This window comes from Pyxicephalus adspersus, chromosome 1, assembly GCF_032062135.1.
Source record: "Pyxicephalus adspersus chromosome 1, UCB_Pads_2.0, whole genome shotgun sequence".
NCBI classification, from domain to species: Eukaryota; Metazoa; Chordata; class Amphibia; order Anura; family Pyxicephalidae; genus Pyxicephalus; species Pyxicephalus adspersus.
In genome coordinates this window covers 130,259,503-130,273,398 of record NC_092858.1, presented here as the reverse complement: position 1 = coordinate 130,273,398, position 13,896 = coordinate 130,259,503, and the positions used below count along the sequence as shown (strand labels likewise).

Genomic DNA, 13,896 nt, shown 5'->3' with positions numbered 1-13,896 from the left:
CTGTTCTAAAGAAATGCATTGATCACATTTATCATTTAGGTTTTATATTCTCATATTCTGTATGCTGAGAGAGCCCTAAACCAATACATGTATACCTTTTTTTTATATGAGTGCTAGAAAATGTATTGTTTCTTTTTTATTGCAATTTATGTTTGCAGTTTTAGTAAAATGTGACTGCTGGGTATTTATTTAAAGTATTAAAAAGCATTAAGGCTTACAAATGGTATTGTTTCTTAGGCTGTATTTGTAACAATGTTTGATTCTCTTTACCCTGCTTTAGTTTCAGTTACATAGAAACGGGCACCCAATATTCCTGATTGTGGTGACATTTTTAAGGAGCCAAAATGTTTGTGTTATAAAAACAAATAGTGAAAACAGAAGCTGTCTACAATAATGCTCTGCAATGCAGCATGTTTTTTAAAATAGGTTTTATCTGTTCTTTTTTTGCGTTAAAGGGAGGCAAATAGTGCATATGCAAATTCAAATGTAATGTGCTCTTTATGTATTTCCCAGCCCCTGGTATCAAGGAAACACTGGGTATAATCTCTTTGAAAATGTGCATGGAAATGCATCTTAAAAATGAATTGGAACACACATCTATTTAGCAGCATTTATACTACATGCTAGGTCCAAATAAGAATGTGTGTGGCTGCACCCGGATATGGCTCATGTTATCTTATCAGACCAGTGTCAATTATATGGTAATGCTAAACTCCAGGCAGGTATAACAAAAACCCAAAGTTGATGCAGCTATGCATTCTTTTTTAAATATAACCAATACATGGAATTCACGGATAGCTCAAGGGGCCAATGTAATTTGTTTTGATCAAGCTATATCGTGCATTGCATAGGGGAACATACTAAAACACCAAGAAAAGAAGCCTTTTCAATAAAACATGCTGTATGTCTTTTACAATGAGCCCTTGTTTATAACAGAACCCTTCTCCTGTGTGTGAAGACGTGATCTCCCTGCTCTCTGCTGGGTTCTTGGTCTATAGGGAGAGCTAAACTCAGCCTGACACAAGCCTGCAGAGAATTGTTGATTGCTGCATAACCAGGGCATTGATATGTGTATTCCACCCACAGTAACAGCCAGTTATGGCAAAGAATTTTCTTCTGCTCCCCTAAAAGTAAATGGTGTGATTTTAATTTAAGGAACAATTTGTGGAATGCAGTGTTCTGAAACAATGTACTTAGTGTACTAGTACAGCAGCTTTCATTTCATTATATATTTTATTAGGTTTTCCGAGATGACAGATGAATATACTAGATTATTAACTGTTTGAAAGACAGCTTGCAAAAAGTGCTGCTTGGATTTAATATGGGAATTGATAATTCTGCACAGCATTCATTCATTTGTTTTTACTCTTTTGTAATCTGGTTTAGAACATCAACTCCTGGCAAATGCAAAACACTAATAAATAAAAATGTATGTAAATGTATTCTTTAAAAATATTTGTATAAAAGGAACTGAATTTATGAGTTCAGCGTTACAAATCATTACCATCAGTATTTAATTATATAAACCTGTAGTGATAAAATTCACATAAACTAAAGCTGTGTACATGTTACCGGTTGTGCTTGTTTTGAGCAAAAATCTAGCATGTGTGCAGAGGGCTCCTGGTGTTGTTCATCAATCCACCTTGGCAGGTTATTGAACAAGGAAAGCACAGCTGGGTGCCGCTTGTTTCTCCCTATTCCATCACCATAGAACAGAGCAGTGCTGTATGTACAGCATTCATTTGTTCATTTGTCACTGGAAGTGTTGGTAAAAGAAAGTTTCCAGTGACTGTTATCTGATGTCTGTACGGGGCCCAACACTTGCATTCAAAAGGAAATGCCATAGGCTGCCAGGTCTTTTTCTCACATTACATTACATGCTGGCTCTCCATAGTGTACTGGGTCTCCTGGCTGTTTTTGTAAATTACAACATCCCAAATACATAGGCTGCACATAGGCTTCCCACAGCCCCTAATATAATGATAGGGTCCTGTTCTTGTGTCTTCGAGAGAGGTGATATTTGTGCATGGGAGTTGTCAGGTAATAAAAGATTAGGAAATCAGATGGCATTCTGGTGCACGTGTAACATGGAGGTATGTAACTATTTTTATATTATGCTGGTTTTGTTGGTATACATTAATAAAATAAGCTCTGTAGAGAAAAACAATAAGTTTTTGAGGTGCAAAGGGATTGATTTCCCCAGAAGCATTTTGTTCATGATGGACATTGGGGGATGATTTCTTAGGAATAGAGTGGAGCTCAGTCTGTGGTATAAAAAAAACATTGCCACTATGCTTGACAAAGTATACAATGCATTACAGTGCTGTTCATTTTGATTGGAACCCCAACGCATACAGACAGCACCCCCAACACCCATGTGGACCATTTGTGGTGTTGTGGTTCACTATCTGCTTTATTGTTCATTGGCAACCCTTTGAAAATAAATAGGCTGTCTAATACAAAGCAAATTCTGCCATTATCAGTGTGAGTGGACCGAATATCTTCCCATTCAAGTATACCGTAATGGCCTAAAGTAATATGTTATATACAGATTGACTCTGAGCTGTGTAGCTACCCATTACCAGGCTGTGCAGTTAACAAAGCAAGAATGCGACATTGGTCATAACAGTCTGGTCAAAATTAGTATAATCTACACTGTAAAAGAAGCAGAAAACTGATGAGATTGTCATAATGAACACATATCAGCATGAATTATTGTATTTTACCTGCCTGGAGTTCAGCTTTATTGAATACAAAACTGCATTAGTGAGTGTCTTCATAACAACCTGATGTTCAGCTTTAGAGTCAAAAAGAAGACACGGTAATAACAATAAACAACATATTTCTTAGCAGATGAAAAAAAAACGGAACACATTCCTTCCACAAACTGGCAAAGCCACAGTTATTAAGTATGAAAATTACTGTAATAAATTGTATTGTTATTTTGTGGTGTGAAAGGTATGTCTTCTTACTAACCAATGAGCTTAATCAGTAACATACTGCAAGGTACATGGTATAAAGTGCTACACCCATGGAAACTCATCAGAATCTATCTTGGACTAGTCTGACCTTAGGGGAGTGTAGATTGGGTACTGTAATTTATTAGAGTGGGCACTTAGTATTTTGCTTCATAGTCCTAGTTTGTTTTTTGTCATTAAGGAGATCCACAATAGAAACCTGGAGGCTGCTATTACTTTTTTCTGCACATGCTAATTATCTGGCTGTCATACAAAGCCTCTTACTTCAATACTCTGAGTCACTAACCCAGAAAAGTGTGCAGAATAGGACTTTTTTTCATTCGATCACATAGTAATGATTCCAGAGGGTCGGTATAAACAGCCAGAGAACTAGCATTTTAAAAAGGTCCGCATTAGGAGCCTCCCAAAAAAATTTTTTTATATATTTTTATTATAATGCAAGATAAAAGATGCAGATCAATAAACCTTATATAGAAAAACATTTTTTCCTTGAACTGTGTGTAACAAACCAAAACAAAGGGAAAAAAATCCCCAAAACAAATGTAAACCTACCCAGTTTAATAGACAATATATACTCTCCTCTTAGAATACTTCAAAACTGTCAGCACCTCTCCACCTACACCTGGATGAACACCTGGCATATGTCACCTAAGTTTTAGTATTACTAAAGCAACTGATTGTAAGCCCCTACTAGATTGGTGCCACTTGGGACCCGTCAGTAGTGTTGATCGAATAGCTCAGTGTTCGATTCAGCGGCTATTCGAATAGCCTGATATTTTTCAGGTGATTGAACGCCAAATTCAAACACCATTAAAGTCTATAGGGGAAAAATTCGGCCTATTTTCTTGACTGTGTAGAACTGCAAGAGCAATCGGGAGAGGAGCTGACAGTTCCGCTCCCCTGATTGCTCTTGCAGCCCTAGCGTAACTGTAGTATCTGTTCTTGGATAGAGATTCTCTATCCAAGAACACATACTACGGTTTTTTAGCAGAACTGTATGTGATTCCACGGCCTGTGACACGGACAGGATTCCTATTATTTACGGCTGCATTCATTCTGAGCAAAGCCATGGGAATCCTCCTGTCAGTGTGGAATCCCCGGGCACTAGAGGACAAGTCTCTCCATTCATCACCTCTAGTGCTCTGTGATTGGCTGAGGAAAGGTAAACTCTGATGACAGCTCATGCGAGCACTAGAGGTGAATGAATGGGGAGACTTGTCCTCATTTAACCTCTAGTGCCCGGGGATCCCAACCTGACAGGAGGATTGTGCTGTGCAGCTGTGGGAATCATCCCGTCATTGTGGGATAACCTGTAAAAAATAAAAGTTAGTTACACAAATCACACACATTCATACACAATAAATTACTTTATCATTAAAGCCTCTTTTTTTTTTTTCTTTTTTTTTTTTTTTTTTACACACGAATTTGCAAAGTCGAATCTCGTGTTTTTCGGGTCGGTTCTATCCGAATTCGAACAGCCATATTTGGGTTGAATATAAGGACAACCCGAATTCGAACACCAACTCTACTCGTCATACCAGACTGTGTGGCGGAACGTTTCAATTATGTCATGCAGTTGGTTCCGGGATAGCGTGTACTGCAAGTACGACATCCACATGCCAAAAAACATTTTTGCGGATGCGTATCTAGGGGTTGAGTGGCTTCAGTTTTATCTATTAGCATTAACGTTTCTAGATCATTAAGGAGCTTGTTAACCATGGGGGGATGTGGTTCCAGCCAGCGTTTCAAAATGCTCTTTTTAGCTGCCAGCAAGCAGAGATGGTGAAACTTGAATACCCCAGTTGTAATAGATTGATGAGACACCCCATGTAAAAGCGCCAGATGGGGCAACAGTTCGTAAGTATGTCCTTTAACGTGGGTATTAAACCTGAAGACTGACTTCCAGAATGCAAATTTTATTATAATCTATTTTTTTAAGAAGGGTTTACTTGTTGGCATTATAATAAATCATGAGATGTTGATGTACCTCGTATTGTGTGATACCTCGCCATCCTCTTAAATTGTAATCTCTTCTGGGCAGGGTCCTCTCCTACTTCTGTGTCACTGTCTGTATCTGTCTGCCATTTGCAACCCCTATTTAATGTGCAGCGCTGTACATTTTATTTGCTTCTGTATTCTCTTTCCCATTTTGCACACCCAGCCATCCACATAATCTAATAGGAAGCATGATCAGACCAGGCCATCTTTTTCATTTCTTTGTTGAATAGTTCTAACACTGGTGTTCCAATTGTAGGCAAGTTTGGTAGTGGGTAGGGGTCATCATGGGCGATGATAAATCTGTGGCTATGCAACTCCAAGCGTGGCTTTTGGCCAGTACTAAGTATTACAGGAAATTGTGCAATATTAGCTCTTCTGTGGGAATAAACCAGACGGCTAGCTTTTGATCCTCCTATGAGCATCAATGATCCTGGGGCAGCCATCACCGTTTTGCCTTCATTGGACCACTTTTGGTAGATTGTATACACTGCATACTGTAAACACCTCACAAGACCTGCCTTTTTGGAAATGAAAACTCATTTGTTTACCTATCATAATTTTGGTCCTTGCCAGACTTAGTTCCTTACCTTTGACATTTTTCTTACAGCACATAAACTTCTGGCTTTGTTTAATGTTATTAATAATTTTTAAATATGATGTGTTGTAAGAGTGTCATGGTAAAAATGACCATATAACTATAATCCTGCCGTTGGTATTTGGTATGCTTGCTGGAAGTACAGAATTTACAGAACAATGTTTGTTGGTAATCACTCATAGATGCTATTATACCTTTACTAAGCATTATATTCTGCTGTTTGATTGTCCATGTACAAAGATTGTCCATTGGATCTTCAACTGATGGATGGCATGAAATGTCTAATTATACAATACAATAGGACTAATATCACACACACATCCCGCTAAGTATGCCTGCAAACCGTTGACTGTCAGCTTGAGAAAGCCATCCCCATAACTTTTTATTTTTGCACAGTTAGGGTTAAGATTTCCATGAAAATTCTTAGGATCCTAAGGTTAGCATGGCTTGCTGGGATTTTTTTCCCTAGCTGATACCCTTTTTTGTTCTGAATTATGCTATGGGCATAGTGTGGCCAAAACTATCCCTGAAAATACCACCCACAACCCCCAAAAAGATAAACTTCACTAATTGCGGCTGTTTTTTTGACACAGTATGTAAATAGTGCATGATTGTTCTTGTTTTATAGCTGACCTACCAATGCACTTTTCAATAAATCTTATGATGATAGCATTCCTTTGTTCTAATTACTGCATGTAAGAATAAGTCATATCCAGCTTACTCTGCACTGTACTCTCGGCTATAATGAAAGGGGATGTGTGGTTTGACAACATTGCCCATGTTTTGGAATACATTTATTTTCCGTTCATACACAGAATGTTTTCTTTTAGCATACCAAAGTATAGACTAAGATTTTCAACTTGTCTTGTTTTATTTAGAGGAGTTGTATTTCTTTGTAGCATTTTTTTATACACACACATTTTAGAAAAATTTAAAGAATTTTCTAATTGATGTTATCAATATAGAAAGGAAATGTCTACATTGAAGGAAGCCTCTGCTGAGTAAAGTAAATAGCCCACCATTGCTGAACATGCCAGTTATCTCTTGGGCATGTTGGTCCAGTGACGTTGATATTTCTTTTGTGACCCAAAAACGTATTTATATCGAGTTTGAACTTATTCCTAACGTTTTTTGTTTAAGGTCCGTTGGGACTTAAAGACTAACTAAAGGCTCCCCTTCATTTTCTAGTGACTAATGGGGGCATTATTGAAACTGCTTTTTATATTTGCACTTCACTAAGTGTTTTAGGATTATCCTAACTTCTGCTCCTTTTTGGTTTTCAATGAAAAGGGAAAGGTACCAAAAGGAGGGGTCTAAATATGTCTAGGTGATCCTAGATTGTGCCAAGCCTCATATTTGCAATATGTGATTAGTTTTAATAGGTGAGGGTTGCATTTTTTTTTTATCAGGTTGGAATAGTAATTTCTCCCCAATGGGTAGACTATTTCCCTCTGTTTTTTGCTTTTTGGAAGGCATGTAAAAAACATCCAAAATTTTTAATTCCTCTCCATGCCCTTAAATGTGTATTTCTGATTTTGTTTATTCTAAAACACAAATCAATAGTTTTTGCAAATCAAGTTTTTGCAGAAGATGAGCTTTAAAAAAGCTTGTGATAAGCATGACAGTCAGTCTCTAGTATGTCTGGATATCCTATTAGGCAAAAATATAATACGTATCACTGGCCATACATGATGATTGAGATTTCCTAGATATTGATTGTTTACAAGGTTACCATCATTCATCTATTGGCCCTCCCCATTTTCCTCCTCAATGGATTGATGCCCAAACCCTGCTCTCTGACCACTGATGGCAAGGAGAGCTTCTCCCGCTGGGTTACAATATTGGTGGTCAGAGGTCAAATCTATTGGAAATATTGACAATCATAAGCAGGTTTGCCGTGAAGAATCCATCAGCATTGTTGACAGTATTTTACATACACAGGAGCGTTATAAGTGTTTGGAAAAGGTTAAAGATGCTGGGCAATAAGAGAAACTTTCTTCTCTCCAATGGCAGGAAAAACTCCTCACAAACACATATTTGTTTTTGATTACATGGGTCCAAGTAAAGTGTGACATCCTGTTAGGGTGACACATGTGATGTGTGGAGGCCTCAGGTCCATGTGTTGATCACCTGGGTTTGTAGCCTCTGCCTTGTGCTGTGGGATGGGCTCATAAAAAACTGAAGAGATACAGGTAAAATAAAAATAGGGTAAAAAAATTAAAGCAGGAACAAGCCCACCTTCTGGGAATTGCTATCATTAAATGATGCTTTGTTGAGCCGTAAATTGCTAACTTGAGGCTTATTGTAGATAAAGCAAGTAAGTTGCCATTACAGGTAACACTTGATGGTCGACCCTGGTCCATAGCCCAAGTGAAGGAGGTCCTTTCCCTGCATTAAAAAGAATTAACAATAAAAAGCTTTTAACTTTATTGCAAATGCAACATACCAGCTCTGTTGGGTGGGCTTAATAAATCTGCTACTGGCATTATAACTTTCTCTTGAGGACCAAGAGGCTGTACACACTACTCCTCTCTGAACATTGGACTCAATAGAACTATACACCAACAGTTAAATTGCTGTATATTAAGGTGAACCTTCCCTTTATTCATGCAGATCAAATAAAAAAGTTCATCTTACTTTCCACTTCTTCTCCCCATCAGAGGACTGACTTTTTTGAAATTGCATCCTTTTATTCTTCTTCGTGTGTCCTATTTTGGGCTGATGTATGCACCTCCTTAAAAAAAAAATGTATAAATAAATTGTGTAAAAATAGTCACCAATAAGGTTATATTAAAAGCCAGTATACATGTAAGTGTGAGATGCAATAGTTGAATAATCCCTGGTTATATTAGCCATTTTTTCTTCTTTTGGCATTTGCTCTTTATGCTTTGCTGTGGCATAGAGGTATTCTTTGCTTGTATACTGGCGGATAAAACTTTTATTGCAGCTTAAAAATTTGAGAGATAGGTGAGCATGTGACTCCCCCTAACTGGTGATTTTTAGGTCCCAATTTATTATCCCAGCTCTGTCATATGGGACCAGGGAAGAAAATCACAGTCATTTTTGAGCTCATACAAGTAAGTTTGGAGCTTATGCTTTTTTTTTTTCTTTCCACAAATCTAGGGTCTGAATACAGTGTAGGGGGAGAAAATGATAGGTTAGTTTGCATTGAAAAAGGAAAAGTTCACTTTACTGAAAGCTACTTATTACCCCTCGAAATTCCCTCACCCTCAAAAAAGTGTTTGTTTGTATTGTGATCCTTTAATATTTTAAAAGATATATTTCTGTGGATCAGTACAAGAGAGCTTTACCACCCAGCAGATTCTGTCAAAGCTAATTGCGCAAATAAATATTTTGGGGTTTTATTACATATTTTCTTTGGTTTAAATATGCAATGTTGGCCCTTTTTTTTTTTTTTTTTTTTTTTTTTTTTCTCTTAATGGATCATATGTACTGTTGGTAAAAGATTTTTAATCTGTCCACTAAAGCAGACTATTATTTATTTGTGAAAGTGGAGACAATACAGCCAGGTCTTGAGGTTACAGCACATAGTCAAAACATCTGGTTGTAGAACATTATTTGTGAATACATTAAATACCTGGACACAAATGTTGTCTTAAGCCTCATGACTCAGTGCTGTGCTTTTTGCTGGTTAAGAAGATCTATAATTCAAAGCATATGTAAACTATGCTGACATTTTGCTTTCAAGCAAAGTTCTAAAGTTTGACAACCTTAGAAGAAAAAAATCTGATCGCTGTTATTGACTGGATGTAGTTAATGACATGCCGGTTGGCATAGCATGTGACATTTTATTTTTTGGTGGTTAAATATGACCTGTGATCATTAAAGTGCAATTACAAATTCAGCTTCAAGTTCACATGACCCATCCATATTTTGTGTATTCTTTTCTCATGATATTTAAAGAAGAACTCTAGTTTACCCACATATATTTTTTGGTTCTTGGCATAGGTGCTTAGATGTTCACAGCTTCCTTTTTTATTAGAACTGCTAATTTGCTAATTTTCCTGATCTACTAAACCAGAAAATGTGTTGCCTATGAACTTTCATCAAAGCTGACCTAGACTTGGGCAATCGTTTGGGTTAAATCTAGACATACAGTACTTTTACAACACTACAAAGGAAATTATTTGTGAATGATGCAGCAATGATGCTGTCTGGTACCTATGGCCCACACTTCTTTCTTTGGCCTTACAGATGATTTTCAAGAGTTTGATAATATAAAAGTCATCTCAGTTCCACTCCTGCAGTTGTCTTTATTAGGTAGATTCACACTTCTGTTACTCTTGATGACCACTATCACGGAGATAGAAAGTAAGGGAAAATCTGAAATTTTATTAGAGTTGTCCCCAGAGGCAGAAAAAAGGGAAATCCTTTAGTTGAGACAACTCTGTAAGATGGAAATTCTGTTCTGTTTTGCAGAAATAGCCACCAATTTCCTGTTGTGGCTCCAGGGCAGAAAGTGAAGAAAATTCTACCAAATAGGACACATGCAGCAAAAAAAAAAATCCGGCAGGGGTTTTACTTTACATTACCTAAAACAAATGCAATACATGGATTTTAGTGCTTTAAAAGCATGAAAGTGATAGAGAGTTCTCCAATTTGCTGGTGGGTGTTTAGAAGTCATCCTAACAAACACACACCCATCAGTCAAACAAAGGACATGAATTCCTTATTAATATTTGATATATCAATGAATTTTTAAGTTACCTATGGTTTTTATGTTTTTGTTGACAGTGGCATCTAATCTGTCTTGGAGCGTATGGTCACCTAAAGTTATAAGCACCACTGCTTTAGGAACCCAAGTAGTTTTATATGATCCTTGAAATGTAATATGCAATATATGTACAACAAATCCTAAAATCTGATGACCACAAAAAATAATTTCAATCTAGTGCTTCTTTTCCATGTTCTGTGGATGGATATCTGGTGGCTGTGGAGGCTGAGTACATTGGACTCCTTGTCATTTTTAGTTTGTGACATGGTACAATATCCTGCTGGAAGTAGTCATCGGAAGATGGGTACACTGTGAATAGACATAAAGGGCATAGTCAGCAACAATAGTGTGGTAGACTGTGGCATTTATATAAAATTCAGTTGTAGTAGGGGGTGCAAGTGTTCAAAGAAAATATAGATCACACCATTACTTTACCACCCGCGTGTACCATTGATAAAAAACATGGGGGATCCATAATGTTCTACTGTTGATGTCAGATTATGACCCTACTATCCAAAAAGTGCATTAGAAATTTAGAATATCAGTCCATGCAAAGTTGCCCAATTCTGGTGAGTTTGTGAGCATGGGAGTGGTACCCACTGTGGTCTCCTTCTGCTGTATCCCATCTGGTTCAAGGTCCGACGTGCCATGCATTCAGGAATACCCTTCTACATACTCCAGTTGTAACAAGTAGTTTGGGTTACACTTGCCTTTGTATCAGCTATTTGTCCAAAAAAAATCCCAGGGGATCAAAAGTTTCTAAAAAAAAAAAAAACTCAGGCCAGCCTGACTCGCACCAACAACCATGCCATGTTAAGTGTCTTTTATTTCCCATTCTGATGCTTAGTTTGAACATCAGCAGGTCTTCTCGACAATTTCCTCATACATAGTAGGGGATGGTAGTTCACTAGTACTCTTGAGTGTATTTAGTGGGTGATGAAAAAAAAATGTTTTTATTAATTGAGATGGCAAGTAAATGTAGCCTATTTGCAGCCACATGGATTCATTGTCAGATCAAAGTCATGTATTAGCAAGAGCTGCAAAGGTGACCTGAGATATGACACTGGAACTTCTAACTTTCCAAAAAAGGAAAAGACGTTATGGCAAGGAAACACGCTATTATTTTTATTTTAGGTCATCACATTTTCAATGTAAATGTGCTGTGCGATGGAAATAAAATCTGCTGCTACAGTCTTCGTTGCATATTTTTAGTATGTCAGCGATAAATACCTGTATTGGGAAGGCTTTAGATATCTGCTACAAAGCAGAAAGTATAGATTTGTCCTTTGGATACTTTTCCTTCACATGACAGTAACATTATATGCATGACTCAGGAAACTGACATGTTAGATATTTTTATTAAAGAAAAAGCTAAACATATTTTCACCGCGGATATAAGTGTGGGGGAAAAAAGTAAGTCTTTAAATGTAACTTTGTAATAAAATATTCAGTACTCTGTGTCAGGTCCAGTGTGGTAGTTGGGTAGTGTTAATACTTGTCAAAAGTATAATTCTGTATGAAATATTATTAGAACTGTTGTCATATCTGCTATAAATGGAAACGATTGCTGTACTGTATACACATTGGGGTTGATTTACTGAAAGAATATAGGCTGTTCACATAGCAAAGGTATATGCAAGTGCTTTTTCACTTAGCTTAGTAAAAAATAATGTATAATGCCCTGCTGACTTCAGTCTTCCAAACATGTGCAAGAAATCACAAAGTTGGACTGGTAGCATTGTATGCTGGGACTTTATCTGATACTGCTGATTTCAGTGCTCAACCCAGGAATTTTTTTGAGTCGATTGGGAAGAAATTGTAGGCGGGTGGCAGCCCCTGTAATGTGACCCAACTCTTTAGTAGCCACATAAAAACAGCCGGGTGGTTACTGAAAAGTGCCGGGTGGTGCCCCCAGCTAAAAGGGGCTGGGGAGAACACTGGATTTGCAGTGATTTGCAGTTTCTGATTATTCTAAATAACTAATAAACTGACTGTATGGTCCAAATACATTAAAGGTAGTTGTAAGTTCAGAAATGATCAGATCACCATCAGGCATCTTGGTTCACAAATTACTGGATAAAAATAAATGCTTGGCTCAGCCTTTGTTAATTGTTTGTAGGGGAAGAAGTAGCTGCTTGTGCCAGTTATCTGAAGTGAAGCAATACAAATTAGGTGGCAGAGTCCCCTTGGCCATGAAAGAGTCTTAGCGGCCCAAGGGTTCACTAGGTCATTTGACAGTACTAGACCAGTGCTACAGTAAAGTTTGCTTCCCTGTTATCAGAAATCATTGGGTAGTGTCGCCAACTGCAGAGTGCAGGAAATAGGAATTTATGGGAGTCAGTGGGTGCAGAAATACTGTTCTGTAAAAACTGTTTTTAAATACAAACTGACAGATAATTTGCTCAACACCAGCACCAAAGAAGGAACCTGCAGTGACAACAGGATTGTGCCATCTTTGCAGAGCAAATACAATAACTGATGCAGTTATTGTTCTTGACCTATACAAAAAAAGTATTAAAATTAAATCTTTTCAGAGCTCTGAATAATGAGAACTATATACGTTTTGGCATAATGCCAAAAATACTACAAACTAGCTTTGGGTTTTTTAAAACCTGTACAATTAGATACACCAGACAGTGCACAGGTTAGCAATAGCAGTTATCTTTTACAGGGTGGAGGGAGTGATGGGATGGAAAATCTCTATATAACTCAGACTGACTTCCCTTTTCTTTGAAATCCCATTACAGGAATTGCACAGATTTCACTGACAGAATCCTGTGTCATAGTCTAGCCATTTCTTTTGTAATGTGCAGTGTTAGATACTGCTGATGACACTATACTGTGTACAAGCAAAACATCTGTCAACAATGTTGACAGCCTTTGCATTAACCATAAGTCAGGAGATAACTGTACAAGACGTATTCTCCATTTGCCCAGTATTCTAGGTATGGAACTCCAAAAGCTACTTTACTTTTTCTTTTCAGTGCTTCCTGGGTGCATTGGTTGAAAATCCTTATACACAATCTGCTGTACTAGCTGGCAGCACACTGGCTAAGGTGTGTGTATCTCTTACACATCATGACTAAACCTCATAGGTTCCTCTGCACCAAGGGTTTGGCTTGAGGTTATTTAGTAGTGCCAAGTAGGTGGATGTTGTAATCCGTTCAGGGTCTTTTGTTGCAACAAATCTTGTTTAAACATAAACCGAACTTGCCCAGCCCAATCCAGCAGGCAACAGTAGCAGCTCTCAAATAACACAACGTGGAGGGATTTCTAAGTGTGTTTTAAAGAATCACTGTACTCTTTCTTCTCCAAGGCCGCAGCAGTCGGTAGGCATAAGGAAATGGATTATTCTTTTTATGGATTATTCTACGTTTTGCTGGAATTTTGTTGCCAGGTTAACATCAGGAACATCTGACAGCCTAGACATCACACCGAATGCCGTATGTTTGCTTTCTGGCTTGCTTTGGACTATTACGAGGATGAGTGACCTGCACATGATCTTAAAAAGGAAGCAGTTCAGTCTGAGCAATAACATATGGAGATCAGAGTTTGTAGATGTTTTATGGAATGCAAATTACATCTGTGTT

General features: G+C 37.6%; 1 protein-coding gene across 1 annotated transcript in view; it reads left to right on the top strand.

Annotated features, from left to right (window-relative positions):
• Nucleotides 1-13,896, top strand: part of SHROOM2 (shroom family member 2) — a gene marked incomplete at its 5' end in the record, with an annotated part of 66,409 nt that overhangs the window by 29,219 nt on the left and 23,294 nt on the right.